Genomic DNA, 16,536 nt, shown 5'->3' on the forward strand with positions numbered 1-16,536 from the left:
TGAACAAGGAAAATGAAAAAATATTGATTCATGCAGAAATTCAAGAAAATATAAAGAAGCCAAAATTAACAAAAGGAAAAATTTAAAGCAAGCATGATCAAGCAGAAGATACATAATGTTTTTTTTTAGACAAAGCTTCTGGTGCAATGAGGTGTTGGTATGGTGATGTTGTTGTAGGTTATTTTTGAGTGGTGATTGAAGTAAAATTATTTTTGAAAGAAGAGAAGGCATTCGTGGCTCTAGTACAAAAATGGATGAAAAATGAACCATTGAGTGTCTAGCTGTTAATTTTTAATAGGGTTACATTGTTCTTTGCTTTGATAATTTCATTTCATCATTAATACATTAATTTCACCCCATATCATCATTACATTATTCAGCTCTACACCATTATACATCATCATATGTAATTACATATAAAGAAACAACATCACCATCATCATCAATGCAGTGAAACATAAAAGGAACATTAGAATAAAGCATGCACACATATATAGACATCGAGATTGGTCTAAGACCAAGGCAAATCCCACTATGGGGAAAACCCTTGCAAATCTTCTTCTTCTTAGATCATCATCAAATGATACAGCAAAAGAGAGTACAATGATCCATAACTTTATCTATGCAGAAGAAAAAAAAAATGATATCTCTGAAACATATCTAATCATGGTAGGAATAAAAATACTCACACTAATGATTGTAATGTGCTATCACAAACTGATGTCAACTGCTATATACTACTGTCACTGTGTCAAACACTGTTGAGCACTGTTGTCACTATCAGTGAGCCCAATACATATGTTTGCAAGAGTTACTACGAAATCAGATATACATATATGTATAATAGCAGAGAGAAATCCAAATCTACCAGATCACCAAAGTCAATTGAAGCCAAGATTTCAAACCCTAGATATGAACTCTGGTCACTTTCATCAAAATTGTTTATGTGTGATTGAAACTCCCTAGTCGCTCTCTTGGATACTGTGTGAGGGTGGTTGTGACTGATCAATCATTCTCTAGCATACTATGTGCATGTGAACAGGGTGCAACACACCTAAAACCCTTGGTATCTCCCTTAAAGTTATTGTGCATGCATCTGAGATAGCCTGGTTTCTCTTAAGACCACTCTGTGTGAACAACTGGGGACCGATACCTCTAGATCTACCTTTGAAGCCATATTCTCTCCCATAAGCCTATGTTACAGCATCCAAGGATCTTTAATTACTCTCATAGGCTTATGTGCCAATGTAAAGGGACCATAATTCCCTGTTCTATGCTAGCATTTGAGATCTAGAAAACCCTAACCTAAAGAAAACCTTTCGCTTGTGATTTCAGACCCTTGTGTGAACTCCTTCCATTAAACCTCTGTGAACCAATACAAAAGAGAAGAGAAGATGTTTCCAAATGATATTATGATATATTCTATTTATAGGCTTTCCTAAGGGTTCACTTTGGGTTAAGACTGACCCAAGAAGTTACTCATGTGGTTAGGGTCGACCCATTCCATAAGACATGTATGAATAAAATAATTCATAACTCAAGTTCTGCTTGACCAAATTGGGTGATCTTTAGGTAGATTTTGGTCCTCTCAAAAAGAGGAATCCAATGAAATCATTACCTTGGTCATTCGAGCTGTCCAAGGTGGAATTTTTCTGCAGTTGAAAAAATTAACACTAGCAAGTTATAGCTTGCAAATTAGGGGTTGGTGCTCCTTCGAGTGGTTGTTGTTAAACAGTTGGGGTCGTAGATCCATTTAGTTGTAGCTAATAAATTAGGGAGTTTTAGCTTCCTAATATTTGTAGGTAGAGAATTGTAACAATAATTTGTAGCTTTCTCTATGAATGAATTGAAGAGCGTTTTTGAAAATTTACTTGTTCTATGTGTGTTCCATTGAGACTATTGATTTATGTCATGCTTATTTAAATTACTTTTTGAATTATTTTATGTTGTCTCAATATTTTTGCGAGGTTACTTCAAATCAGTTTAATAGCTAGAAGAAAGATCAAGGACCACGACAAACTAGGAAGGAGGTTTACCAACAAGGCACCAATGTTTAATAGAACAAACTATGAGTTTTGGAAAATAAGGATGAAGAGATACATTCAATCACTTGGTGCTGATGTGTGGGATTTTTTGGAAGAATCATATCAAAGGCCTCCATCTATGGTTGCCAAAGATCAAAATTTGGAATTCACGTGAAATGCTAAAGTAATAAATGCCCTGCTTGTTGTCTTACCTGAATCAGGACCTGTCAAAGTAATGGATTGCACATCTGCCAAAGCTATCTAGGAGAAGATGAGAATTTTTTATGTAAGCATGACCATGAAGATATCGCAAAATATTATTTTAGAGTTGATGAAGTTGTGAATGTTGGAAATAATACTGAGAGGGGGGGGGGTGAATCAGTATTATCAGATCAATAAAACTTTTTCAATTTCATACTCAGAAACATATACGCTACTTCAGTTAAGTGAACCCGCGTGTACACGCTGCTGTGTCTAAAGAAACTAGCGTATATTCAGAAATCTTATGATTCAGTTAGCTTATCTTCAGTAAATGCATCAGAACATTATTAACCATATTAACAGTAAACAGGTGCAGTATAACAGAACAGATCATCACACAAAAGCCACACACATGAACACCAAGATATAAGGTGGAAACCCAATGTGGGTGAAAACCACCTGCTGCAAGTCGTCTCTATCTTTTTTAATCAGAAACTTCAGTTTACAATCTTTTGTATTGGTGCAGCCTTATACCAGTACACAGGCTACAACCTGCAGAAGGCTACAACCTTCTCTCGTTTTCCAGACTCTCCTGGAAGGGAGCTCCAACCCCCTTTGCTCTTGTACTAGCTAAGATACTAGTACGTAGGTGCTGGCCTACAATCTTCTTTCCTTCAGGTACCACTTTTCATCAATTTTCAGACTGGATACTCTTGAAGCACAACATTACAATCTGAAGACCACGATTCATTCACTTTTCATAACAAATCACTGAAGCACAAAACAACCAATACTAGCATCGTCAATCTTTGAATCACTGAACCACTGAAACCCTGTCAACACCCAGTCACCAGAACACATAGCAGACTACAGAACTCTGCAATAACAGTCAGACCCAACTGCAACCCCAAAAATTAAGCTTCAAAAGATATACGCTACTTCAATGAAACAAACCCGCGTATACACGCGCTTTTACCGAAGCCAACATGCGTACAGATCTAAAAGTATTTTCTTAAAACTTCGCAGTTGTACCAGACATCAGTCATACCCAGAACATAACATTGCGTTAGTATGCAAATCTAAAAATACGCATAATCAACCATATAAAGATAGTTCATTTCAAACAATTTGATCCCGATCTATCCTTAGATCTAGTCTTCCATCAACCGGTGTGATCTCTCCTTAGCTCAGATCAAGCAATGTATCATCAACCCAGAACCTGCATACTAGATCTCTTTCTTCATTAGATATTCAAGACTTTTTCAATACAATTGCCTAATGATCTTCTTCTCCTTATATAGCCTTAGGCCCTCCTCAATACCACGGTCCAAAACCATAGTAATACAATACCATCAACTTCAAAACTCGGGATCAACACGACTGTCGAGATACCTTGGTCCAAAAACATAGGCTCAAGTACCGAGGACTAACTACCACGGACCAAAAGAAAGCTTCTCGACATGTACGCTCTTTTCTGTTCATGAAACTGCGTGTATACGCGACTTCGTATATAGCGAGACTGCGTATCCGCGACTTAGTATATATCGTACCAGCGTGTATACGCAACTTGGGCTTGATGAGCCTGCGTATATGAAATTTCTCTTCATTCTTGTAGTCTGGACTGAGATCTGTCTTCAAAGAGAGTTTCCATCAAGGACAACACCTGTACTGTAGCGCTACACCTGTGCCAAAATGCCAACAATCTCCCCCTTTGGACTTGATGGCAACCCCAAGATCCTTAGAATCATTCTCCCCCTTTGTCATCAAGGGCAAAGGGCTGTGCTCCCCCTGAGTACATGCTGATATCTCTACTCTGCTGTGCTGAACATGCTCCCCCTGACTGTAGGCAAGATCTGTAAAAGATGTTCTTCAAAAAGGAACCAAGACTTATACATCATAAAGGACCTTCCTATCACCAAAAGACTCAATATATACATCCATACTCCCAACCAAGAGGGGATACATCAAAAATTTACATATAACAACCAATTACATTACATCATTCATCCCAGGCATAGTGGGGAAACCAACATAGGCCGTTACATGACCTTGACACCATAGAAGAGATACATGACATAGAGACGAAAAATCTGGACCAAGACTTATGAAAGTCACCAGCAGCATCTGATAATCATCTTTTAGATCAGCAACCAAGATTTCCTTCTGTGCTCCTTCTCCTGAAACCAACAATAGTTGTGAACTAGAACCAAAAGCATCTAAATGCCAACAATGCTTTATTAGACTTTAAGTTGCTCCCCCCCTGAAACTGTGCCTGCTTCTCCCCCTGAAACTGTGCCTGAAGGACTCTGGCATACCCATCTCAGACCTTCTCCAACCAGAATCTGCCCTTGTTGTTCAGAACTCCATATACGCGACTTCACCTTCATAAATCTGCGTATGTACGCGGATATCCCTTACACAACTCGCGTATACCAACTTTTCTTTAGAACAGACAGGCTTCAACAGTAGGATGAAGCATCAACTACTCCTAGCTTTTGTCTGAGATATTCAAAAGTCTCCCTGGGCAGTGGTTTTGTGAGAATATCAGCAACTTGTTCTTTAGAATAAACATACTCCAACTTGACCTTTTGTTCAAGCACTTGTTCTCGGAGGAAGTGATACTTGATTGGTATGTGCTTGGTCTTTGAATGCATGACTGGATTCTTTGAAATGCTGATTGTACTTGTATTATCACATAAGATAGAGACTGGTGGAGTGCAAGTGATTTGAAAATCCTGCAAGGTCTGCATCATCCAAAGAAGTTGTGTGCAACAAGATGCCGCAGCCACATATTCTGCTTCAACTGTGGATAAAGAAATCGAATTTTGTTTCTTGCTGAACCAAGATACTAATCTGGAACCCATGAAGAAAGCACCACCACTTGTGCTTTTCCTGTCATCCACACTTCCGGCCCAATCTGCATCTGTGTAAGCATGAAGAGTGAGATCTGTATCTCTAGGATACCATAAGCCATAGTTTTGAGTCCCTTGAAGATACTTGAAGATTCTTTTGACTGCCTAAAGATGAGTTTCCTTTGGGTTGGCTTGAAATCTTCCAACAATTCCTACTGCATGCATAATATCTGGTCGGGTACCTGTCAAATAAAGCAAACTCCCAATCATGGATCTATAAGTTGGTTGATGAACTGCTACTGATTCATCATTTGCACTGAGGCTGCATCCTGTAACCATGGGGGTACAAACTGGCTTTGAATCTTCCATGCCATACTTCTTCAAGATCTGCTTGAGGTACTTGGTTTGAGACAAGAAAATACCTCCTTCATTTTGTTGGATTTGCAATCCAAGAAAGTATGTCAATTCTCCAAGTAATGACATTTCGAATTCTTTCTGCATAACCAAGGCAAAGTTTTGACTCATAGCCTCTTCATTGCTGCCAAACATAATATCATCTACATACACAACAAGTATTAGCAATTTGTTATTTTCAACTTTTATATAGAGATTGCTATCTGTTGATCCTTTTGAAAAACCTTGTTGGTGAAGATATTTTTCCAACCGATAGTACCAAGCCCTTGGAGCTTGTTTGAGACCATAGAGAGCCTTTTTCAATCTGCATACAAGGTTTGGATCATTCCCAAGAATGAAACCATCTGGCTGCTCAATATATACTTCTTCTTCTAAGTCTCCATTTAGAAAGGCTGATTTCACGTCCATTTGAAATACTTTGAAGTTTTGAAAGCCTGAGAGAGCAAGGAACATTCGGATGGCCTCAAGTCTTGCAACAGGAGCAAAGGTCTCTTCAAAATCTATTCCTTCTTGCTGCGCATACCCTTTACAAACAAGTCTGGCCTTGTTTCTAATTACTTCTCCATTTTCATTCAATTTATTTTTGAAGACCCATTTGGTCCCTATGACATTCTTATCTTTTGGTCTAGGAACCAATTCCCAAGTGTTGTTCTTTTCGATCTGCTCAATTTCTTCATCCATTGCTTTGATCCAACATTCATCTTTGCATGCCTCTTTCACATTTTGTGGTTCAGTGGAAGAGAGTAATGCCAAGTAGCTTGAAGCTTCTGCAATTGTTCTTCTTGTTTGTACTCCTGCTTCTTTCTGCCCCACAATCTGAGATTCTGGATGATTCTTCTGAACATATCTGGATGGAGTCTTCTCTTCTATTCTTGTCTGCTCCTCTGGTTCTTCTTGAGGTTCTTCTTCTTCTTGAGGTTCTTCTTCTTCATCATTCTGTCTTTGAGGGTAGCATTCATCTTCTTCGATGTCTTCATGATGAACTTGCCTAGGAATGTATCCCTTCTCATCAACCACAACATCAATGCTGTCAATAATTCTGCCAAGTCTTTTATTGTAGCACTTGTATGCTTTGCTATGTGGAGAATAACCAAGAAGAATGCCTTCATCTGCTCTAGGTTCAAGTTTGCCAAGTTGCTCATCAGTATTCTTAATATAACATTTGCTCCCAAATATTTTGAAGTGCTTCACCGAAGGAGTCTCACCACACCAAAGCTCATGAGGGGTTTGAGTGTTGTTTACTCGGACATTTGTTTTGTTGAGAATAATAACCGCAGCATGTGCAGCTTCACCCCAGAAAGTTGCGGGAGTACCTGATTCATCAAGCATAGCACGAGCCATTTGTTGGACTGTTCTGTTCATTCTTTCCACAACTCCATTTTGCTGAGTAGTTCTAACTGTAGAGAATTCTCTTCTTATCCCATGTTCTTCACAGAAATCGAAAAATTCATTCGAGGTAAACTCCCCACCTCTGTCAGATTTGAGGCACTTAATTTTGTGTCCTGATTCATTTTCAACCAAGGCTTTGAAGGATTTGAATTTTTCGAATGCTTCATCTTTGTGCTTCATAAGTCCTAACCAGACAAACCTGGAGAAATCGTCAATGAATAATATCAAATATTCTTCTCCTCGAGGTGTTCTTTTTCTAAATGGACCACATGTATCTGTATGTACTAGCTCAAGAGGCATGCTAGCTGATCCTTCCGTCTCAGGAAAATTAGTTCTGGTTTGCTTTCCAAACTGACATGATTTGCATATGGTGTTGTCTGGAATTTTGATATCTGGAAGATCACGAACTGCCTGATATCTGCATGCTTTCCTTATTTGTGAAAAGCTTAGATGCCCCAGCCTCCGATGCCATAGCCAGTGTTCATCATCCTTGCTCAAATAGCATTGTTGTTGTCTTTCTTCAAATATGTATAGATTATTTGGAGTCCTTCTTCCTTTGATCACTGTTTCACCTGTATCAAGATCACGAACACAACATCCATTTGATCTAAATATTACCTTTGTTCCTTGATCGCACATCTGACTGACACTCAGAAGATTATGCTTCAATCCATCAACATACAAAACATTTCCAGCTTTGACCTTCTCTTTCAATGGAGCAACGCCTTTTCCTTTTATGGCTGCAAAGATATCGTTTCCAAAAGAAACTTTCTTTCCCTTTTCTAATGCGGTATATGATTCAAGTTTTTCTTTGTCCCCTGTCATATGCTTCGAACATCCGCTATCAATGTACCATAGACTTTCTTGACCTTCTGCATAAAAGGCTATCCCACATCTTTCTGGTTGCGGTTCCTTTATTTTCCATGTTCTGACATTTGAGGTTTGTTCCTTCTGAGTTGTTTTCCTGAACCTGCTCCTGCATTCAGAGTCTTCATGACCAAAGTTATTACAAATAGAGCATTCAACTTCATTTTCAAGAACCGAAAAGTTGTTATAAGTCCTTTTCATGGTTCCAGTCATACTTCTTTGCTTTTGAGCTTCTCTAGTCATGATTGTCTTGTAGGCAACACATTGAGTTGCTTTGTGACCGAAGTTATGGCACGAAAAACATTGGCCATTAAAGAAATTTCTACGATAATCAGATCTATCATCCAACCGATTGTAGCTTCTATTGACATCCATTCTTGGGAAAGATTTTACCTGTGGCTGATTGTAGCTTCTGTTTGTCCTTAAGGCAGCTTGTCCCCGAATTTCTTGATAGTCTTTATTTGTTCTTGAGGTAAATTGTCCTTGATTCACCTGATGACTTTTATTTGGCCTTTGCTCGCTCCTCCTTGCTGCATCAAGATAACTTTTAGAGGTAGAAGCTTGAGATGTTTCTCCATTATATCCCAGACCTGTCTTGATCAGAGGAGAACGCTGCACATTGATAATCTCATCCAAGGTTTCAGATCCTTTAACAAATTTAATATTAATCGCTTTTGTTTTCTCAATCTCCTTTCTAAGACAAACAATCTCACATTCCAATTTTTCAAGATGTTTTTCCTTTTCAGCCAGTTGACATTGTAGAGAATCAATAATAGCACTTTTCTCTTCTAAGCAAACTTTGAGATTATTCATTTCTTCACAAAAGCCTTCTACATCTATAGCATCCATGTAGTCATCATCTTCAAAAGCCATTAAAAGTTTATATCTATTACCTTGTTCATCTTCATCACTATTTGAAAGACCATCACTATCTTCATGAGTGTAATAGCTTTTCTTCTTTTCATTCTGTTTCTTGTTCCATTTAACAGGTTCTTTTCCCTTGTCATTCTTATCTTTGTGAGGACATTTGGCAGCATAATGACCTACTCTTCCACAAGCAAAGCATTTAAAAGGTAACTTACCTCTGAACCTTCCAGAACCCCTTTGAAGATTTCTGACAAAATTTGATTCTTCTTCTTCATCTTCTGGCACGTGACTTGCTTCATAATAATCTTCTTTGCCTGAAGCCTTGAAAGCAGCTTCTCTTCTGTCTGATGGACCTCCCTTTCTCATTTCATAAGCAGTTAGAATTCCGTGAAGCTGAGACATAGTAAGAGTTCGTAGATTTTCCTTTTCTTCTATTGCAGACACTTTAGATTCAAATTTGGGGGACAATGATATTAGAACCTTTTCAACCACAATAGCCTCTTTTATTTATTCACCCAAGTTTTTCATGCAATTAACAATCTCATCCACCCTAAGGAAATAGTTAGCCACACTTTCATCATTATACATTCTGAGAGTCTCATACTTAATCCTGAGAGTTTGAAGTTTAGCACGCTTTACCTGTTCGTCTCCTTCATAGCTCGTGACAATTTTGTCCCATATTTCTTTTGCGGATTTATAGTGCATTACCTTCATGAATTCCGATTGGGATATACATCCCAATAGAGTACTGACTGCTTTCGCATTTGTTTCATATTTCTTTTTCTCGGCCGAATCTGTAGGAGTAGCTGAAGGAAAAGTGTAGCTCGTCTCTACTATGTCCCAAACTTCTGTACCAAGAGATTGAAGATAGACAGTAACTCTTACCTTCCAATAATTGAAGTTTGTCCCATCAAAAACCGGTGGCCTGATTGATGCTTCTTTCTCGTAGTTGCTCATGATGAATGATCTACCTTCAAGCGATCAAGCTTCTCTGAAGGACCTGCTCTGATACCAATTGTTGGAAATAATACTGAGAGGGGGGGGGTGAATCAGTATTATCAGATCAATAAAACTTTTTCAATTTCATACTCAGAAACATATACGCCACTTCAGTTAAGTGAACCCACGTGTACACGCTGATGTGTCTAAAGAAACTAGCATATATTCAGAAATCTTATGATTCAGTTAGCTTATCTTCAGTAAATGCATCAGAATATTATTAACCATATTAACAGTAAATAGGTGCAGTATAACAGAACAGATCATCACACAAAAGCCACACACATGAACACCAAGATATAAGGTGGAAACCCAATGTGGGTGAAAACCACCTGCTGCAAGTCGTCTCTATCTTTTTTAATCAGAAACTTCAGTTTACAATCTTTTGTACTGGTGCAGCCTTATACCAGTACGCAGGCTACAACCTGCAGAAAGCTACAACCTTCTCTCGTTTTCCAGACTCTCCTGGAAGGGAGCTCCAACCCCCTTTGCTCTTGTACTAGCTAAGATACTAGTACGTAGGTGCTGGCCTACAATCTTCTTTCCTTCAGGTACCACTTTTCATCAATTTTCAGACTGGATACTCCTAAAGCACAACATTACAATCTGAAGACCACGATTCATTCACTTTTCATAACAAATCATTGAAGCACAAAACAACCAATACTAGCATCATCAATCTTTGAATCACTGAACCACTGAAACCCTGTCAACACCCAGTCACCAGAACATAGAGCAGATTACAGAACTCTGCAATAACAGTCAGACCCAACTGCAACCCCAAAAATTAAGCTTCAAAAGATATACGCAACTTCAATGAAACAAACCCGCGTATACACGCGCTTTTACCGAAGCCAACATGCGTACAGATCTAAAAGTATTTTCTTAAAACTTCGCAGCTGTACCAGACATCAGTCATACCCAGAACATAACATTGCGTCAGTATGCAGATCTAAAAATACGCATAATCAACCATATAAAGATAGTTCATTTCAAACAATTTGATCCCGATCTATCCTTAGATCTAGTCTTCCATCAACCGGTGTGATCTCTCCTTAGCTCAGATCAAGCAATGTATCATCAACCCAGAACCTGCATACTAGATCTCTTTCTTCATTAGATATTCAAGACTTTTTCAATACAATTGCCTAATGATCTTCTTCTCCTTATATAGCCTTAGGCCCTCCTCAATACCACGGTCCAAAACCATAGTAATACAATACCATCAACTTCAAAACTCGGGATCAACACGACTGTCGAGATACCTTGGTCCAAAAACATAGGCTCAAGTACCGAGGACTAACTACCACGGACCAAAAGAAAGCTTCTCGACATGTACGCTCTTTTCTGTTCATGAAACTGCGTGTATACGCGACTTCGTATATAGCGAGACTGCGTATCCGCGACTTAGTATATATCGTACCAGCGTGTATACGCAACTTGGGCTTGATGAACCTGCGTATATGAAATTTCTCTTCATTCTTGTAGTCTGGACTGAGATCTGTCTTCAAAGAGAGTTGCCATCAAGGACAACACCTGTACCGTAGCGCTACACCTGTGCCAAAATGCCAACAGTGAACACCATAAGAGGGTTTGATGAGAAGCTAGATGAATCTATGGTAGTTCAAAAAAATTTAAGATGTCTTCTTGAGAATTTTAATCCCAAGGTTTCAACCATTGAAGAAATGACTAATCTAAGAACTCTCACTTCAGATCAAATTCTTGGAATACTCACTACCTATGAGATTCTAAAGGAAAATCTGTAGCCAAAGAATCAATGTTTAAAGAAGAAAATAAGTGCAAGGATGAGCATGATGACTCATGCTATGAATCAGATGAAGAAGAAACCAAATTAGTGAGAAAGCTCAAGTGAGGATCGGGAAATTATAAAGGAAAGTTACCATTTAACTGTTTTAATTGTGGAAGAGTTGGTCATTATGCATAAAAGTGTCCTAAAAATATGAAGAAGGATTATGATCCTAAAGAAAAATCAAACAAGGTTCAAAAGGACATAAGGAAGACTAAGAAAATAGGTTTTAAGGTTCAAGAATAGATCTCCTTGGAAAGTGAACCTAGCCAATCCTTAGATGAGGACAAAGATGATGAGAGCCCCAAAGAATTTATGTTGATGGGAATAGAAAATATGAAAGTTGAGGCTATTAATTCTAATGATGAAGAAGGCCAAGTAGACCTTAAAGGAGGACAAGTAAGTGCTCTTGATGAAATAGAAAAGTTGAGGAAGAAAAATAATGTCCTGAAGGAGTCTTTGACAAAAGAAAAGGTTGAGGTTGTAGAGCCATTACTCTTGAAAATAGAAGAAGGTAAGAAGATTCAAGAATCCATGAACTAACAATTAAATGAAAAGGTTCAAGCATGTGAGAAGCTATAAGGAGAAGCCTTGTTGTTGAGGAAGGAGTTAGGGAAGGATAAAAAAAAGCTCTGTTTTAATCATGAATTTACTAAAGGAACTAAGGACCTAAATGAGATATTGGAGGCTCAACATGTCTCTAAAGATCACAGTGGTCTTGGCTTTGAAGTTGAGTCCAATGCAACAACTAAATTAAAATGTAGAAAGCAAATTCCCTTTGTTCTAGCAGCTAAAGAGGGCCTACACAACAACACAAGTATAATGTTGGCCAAGAAAATCGAAATTCCTATAATTGAGATCAGTGTAGAAGACAACCTTCCAAGTACAATGATATTTTCCTAGGGCATTGTTTCACATGCACTAACTATGGCCACAAAGCAACAAATTTTAGAGTTAATATTTCTTACAAGAAGCTCATATTCAAAAGAATGTTTCAGTAAAGGAAAAGCAAACCTAGGTACAATAATACTTTTTCTCCTCTGAATTATCAAGTACAAATTTTTAAGTGTCAAAATTTTGGGCATATAGTAGTCAATTGCGGGTTTAAGGAAACGAATAAAGTGCCAGTAATGGAGAAAATTGAACAAAATCCCAAAGCATATAAATAAAAGGATAAATCAAAGAAATGTGGCATTGCTTTCTATGGTCAAAACAGTGGGAGCCATTGGTATGTGGGTAGTGTTGAGCATTGGGTATGGCAAAGATTAATTCAAATTCTCTTACATGATTACTACTTGTGTAAATATTCTAGTATTATCATTGTCCTTTATGATTATTTATGTGAAATACATCAAATAGAAATAAAAAACAATAAGAGTAGTGACACAATGATTAGGCTTCAAGCCAGGGCTAAAACCTCTCCCTCTTGGAGAGGAAAACCCGAAAGCAATTCTTCTTATGTATTTTCAATTGAAAAGTACCATTACCAAGACACTAGCCCTTGACTTCAATATGCCTTCAAAACCTTGTCACTTTCCTTTGTTACTCTTCTCAACCTCTCCTAATTCAATCCTTCTTTTCTACACTATACTGTACTTGTTCCTTCGACTATGCTTAGAGAAAATCGATCTCTATTTCGGTAGCCCTAAACAAGGTACTCTTTCTCAGCTCTCTTCAATATATTGTCAATACTTTTCTGCACCCTTTAAGTTACACCTTGAATCCAAGGTTGAGCTCTATAAGTGCCTCAAATCTTTAGTATCGGATCACAATTCCCTTTTTAAGTAGATTCCTCCTTCGCATTCCTGTCTTCGGACTTAACTCAAAAAGTAATTCCTTTCTTTGAAATTTTTCAAATAATTGAAATCGGTGGATGAGAACCAAAAAAATGGTATATTTATCCTTCTTTCCTTCGTTATCTTCCTCTACTATTTCATTTTTTTGTGGTCCTTAAATAGCACTATAATCACAGAACTTCTCCGAACTTCATGGTGCCAAATGATGCCGCAGTCCATCTATATATAGAGACAGTCTTACTGCTTCTAGGCTGACATGACCTTTTTCCAGGAAGTCGACTTGAACAAGTGTCTAGGCTGACATGAATAAGGTAGGATATTTCAACATGTATTGAGCCATCTTCAAGGAGAAATATGAAAAAGTTTTGAGGCATACTTTTACATCAATAATTTGTCCTTTGAGTGTATAATCACTTCATATACATGACTTCTTTAATGACAAGATGACAAATCCATAAAGACTTCAAGAATAAGTCTTTGACCTATAATAAAAAACTCCTTGCTCATGAAACCCATGAAGACAAGTATTACAAAAATACATTTTATTATATTTGTCTTATTCATTACATAAATTCATAATTACAAGTCATTATGAAGACCGAACCTACTTACATTATACAACACTCCTTCTTAACTACAGAGGTATTCATAATGGTACATGGTCACTCTCAATCTAAAGAATCTCATAAGAAGAATTGGATTGGTAATTCCATATGTATAGCATCATATTAATCAACATTGCCATAGTGCAAGGCCTTGACTAACAACTCCATCTCTGAGCTACAATGTTGGCTAGACCAATGATTTATAGACACCTTCATCATTGTCTCTCAAGGTACATACCCACCCAGGTTTTCACTAAGTATGACCTTCTAGGAATATTATTATCTTGGGTTCCCAACCCTCAAAGAATATCAGTCCTCTTGCCTACTCTTATCTTGTATTCCCTACACATCCTCAAAGAGTATGAGATGTCAGATGATCACCCAATCCTCCCATTCTTTCTTCCCAAGTGAAGACAAGAATTTTGTGTCTATCATGTGTCTACATTTCCATTGATGGCCTTCATTTAGACTTACCGTTGTTATTCCCGGTCTAGTGCATGACGTATGAAATGAAAAACACAATTGTCACTCCTTTGTAATAAGGGGTTATCTAATTCAAACTCCCTCTTAATCAAAGACTTGCCAGAGCTCCCTCTTAGCTAGGGAATCTTTAATACATCAACACCTTCTTCTTAGTGGGTTCTTCAGCTGCTTAATCAACTTCTCTCCTTGATGTTATGAAATTTAGCTGAGATTATCCCTTGTAGGGAAACAACCATCGATCACTTTCCTTCTTATTCTATCGTGTCATTCCTTTATTCATGGAAAGTGGCCTTCTTGGCATACATCTAGAACTTTCTTCATATGGTTGTTGAAAATAGCAACACGAAATGCTAAAAATAGCATTTCTATAGATAGCATTTCAGGATGTATTCCAATTTTAATTTGTCCTTGAATTAAAATTGAGAATTAAAATTCGAATATAGTCTCACCAGTTGAAAAATAATTAATTAATTAATCTTAAGTTAATTATTTGGAGAAATTCAAACATGAAGTCTTTGTGAAGACATGCGACAGTTATCCCTTTGATTGAGGAAGTTATCCCCTAATTAAGGAGATAAGGATGAGTAGTATTTGAGTTGAAATTAGTTAGCTCAATTAACTGAGTTAAGTCCAGTTAAATTAGTTCCAAACAGTTTGTGGAACTAATTGTGAGTTTAGTCAATTAATGCATGCATGCATGCAACTAGTGTTCTCCAAATAACTGAATATTCTCTCATAAATAACCAATGCATATCAGTTCAGACAAAGACCCAGTTGAGATTAAAGGTAGGGACAATGTACTATCAGTTGCTAGAATATTCTTATGAGAATATCTCTTGCATGCAGCAGGAATTCATTCCTTTAGGATTACATAGTTACTACAGAGGTCAGAGCAGTGTGTGGGGAGAGAATCACACAGGTGGAAGTTGGAGGACCTAGGAGAAACTACGCAAGGAAATAGGAGGCTTGGAGGACTGAAGGAAGGCATATGTATTTTCTATTCTGTTTATGAGCAGCAATGAGGGATTGTACTGAGAGCCGGATAGCTTGAGAGCTAAAGCTTTGTGTAATCCTAAGATATTTCCACTTGTATGATAATACAGATAGCGGGTTTTTTAGCTGAGGCTTTCCCCAAAGTATTCTTCTATGTTTCATGTGTGACTAAATCTTCTTCTCTATTATATGTGTTCTGTTTGATCTTGCTCAAAATCGATTAAGCTTCCGCAAGTTTTATTGTAGAAGTAGATTAAGTATTTTTCTTTAGTACATTGCATAATTAGTTTAATCTATAGTGAGAATTTCGACAATGGCTACTTCTTTTCTCTCCATGCTTCTTTTAGGAGTTTCCATCCATCGCATGAATGCTAGTTGTACTTGTACTTACAAGTCTTGTTCTAGTAGCCCTACATGATTTAATCCAGATATTATTCAAGAAATAAAAAAATCACATTAAATTAAATCATACCTTACGAGATGGCTCTTCATCATGAAATATTCTTGTAGGTATTAGCATCCTGCACACTTATTGGCATATCTCCCAAAGATATCCATTGTCAAGGGTCTTCATCTTTTTTAGACTTTCATCAAAGTCTTTATATCTTTTTGGGAGATTTCTTAGTCAAATATTCTTGGTCTTTTGGATGTTGATTGTCTTCATCATGGTTGCATATCTCATGATCTCTTCCTTCCTTACACATTCCATTTCAGAGATTTTAATCAGATTTTCTTAGTCAACTACCTCATACTTCATATGAGGACATATTATGTTTATTTCATCTAGTGTGATTTATGCCTTCCTGCATTCTTTCAGAGGAGAAGATCTTTTTTCTCTTGATCATGATTCTAAAGATAGAAGTAATGATCCATTGTTACCTGCAACCATACGACACAACATTATAATATTAAATACAAGCATATATACTTCATTTTACCTTTAGGTCATCTAGGCTTCTTCCAACAACTTCCTTGATTGAAGAGATCTTTAATCCCTTGATCTACTTCATGTCAGCACACCATTATCCCATAAAATCCATAAGTTGGAGTTCCTGAGGAAACACATGCTTCCTCTCTATATTAGTGAAATCTCTGAAGAGGATTCAATCAAAGAAACTTGAGGATCTTGCATATCCTCATCTGTCAGATGTTTCTTGATGTATGATGAGCCTTGTCCTGGATGACATCATACTTTCCTTTAATGTTCAATGATATTCCCAAGAGCTATATCCTTCACGT

The sequence above is a fragment of the Pinus tabuliformis genome, chromosome 2_2, assembly GCF_031772625.1.
Source record: "Pinus tabuliformis cultivar Carrire ecotype Pingquan chromosome 2_2, CPIR1, whole genome shotgun sequence".
In the NCBI taxonomy this organism is placed as follows: domain Eukaryota; kingdom Viridiplantae; phylum Streptophyta; class Pinopsida; order Pinales; family Pinaceae; genus Pinus; species Pinus tabuliformis.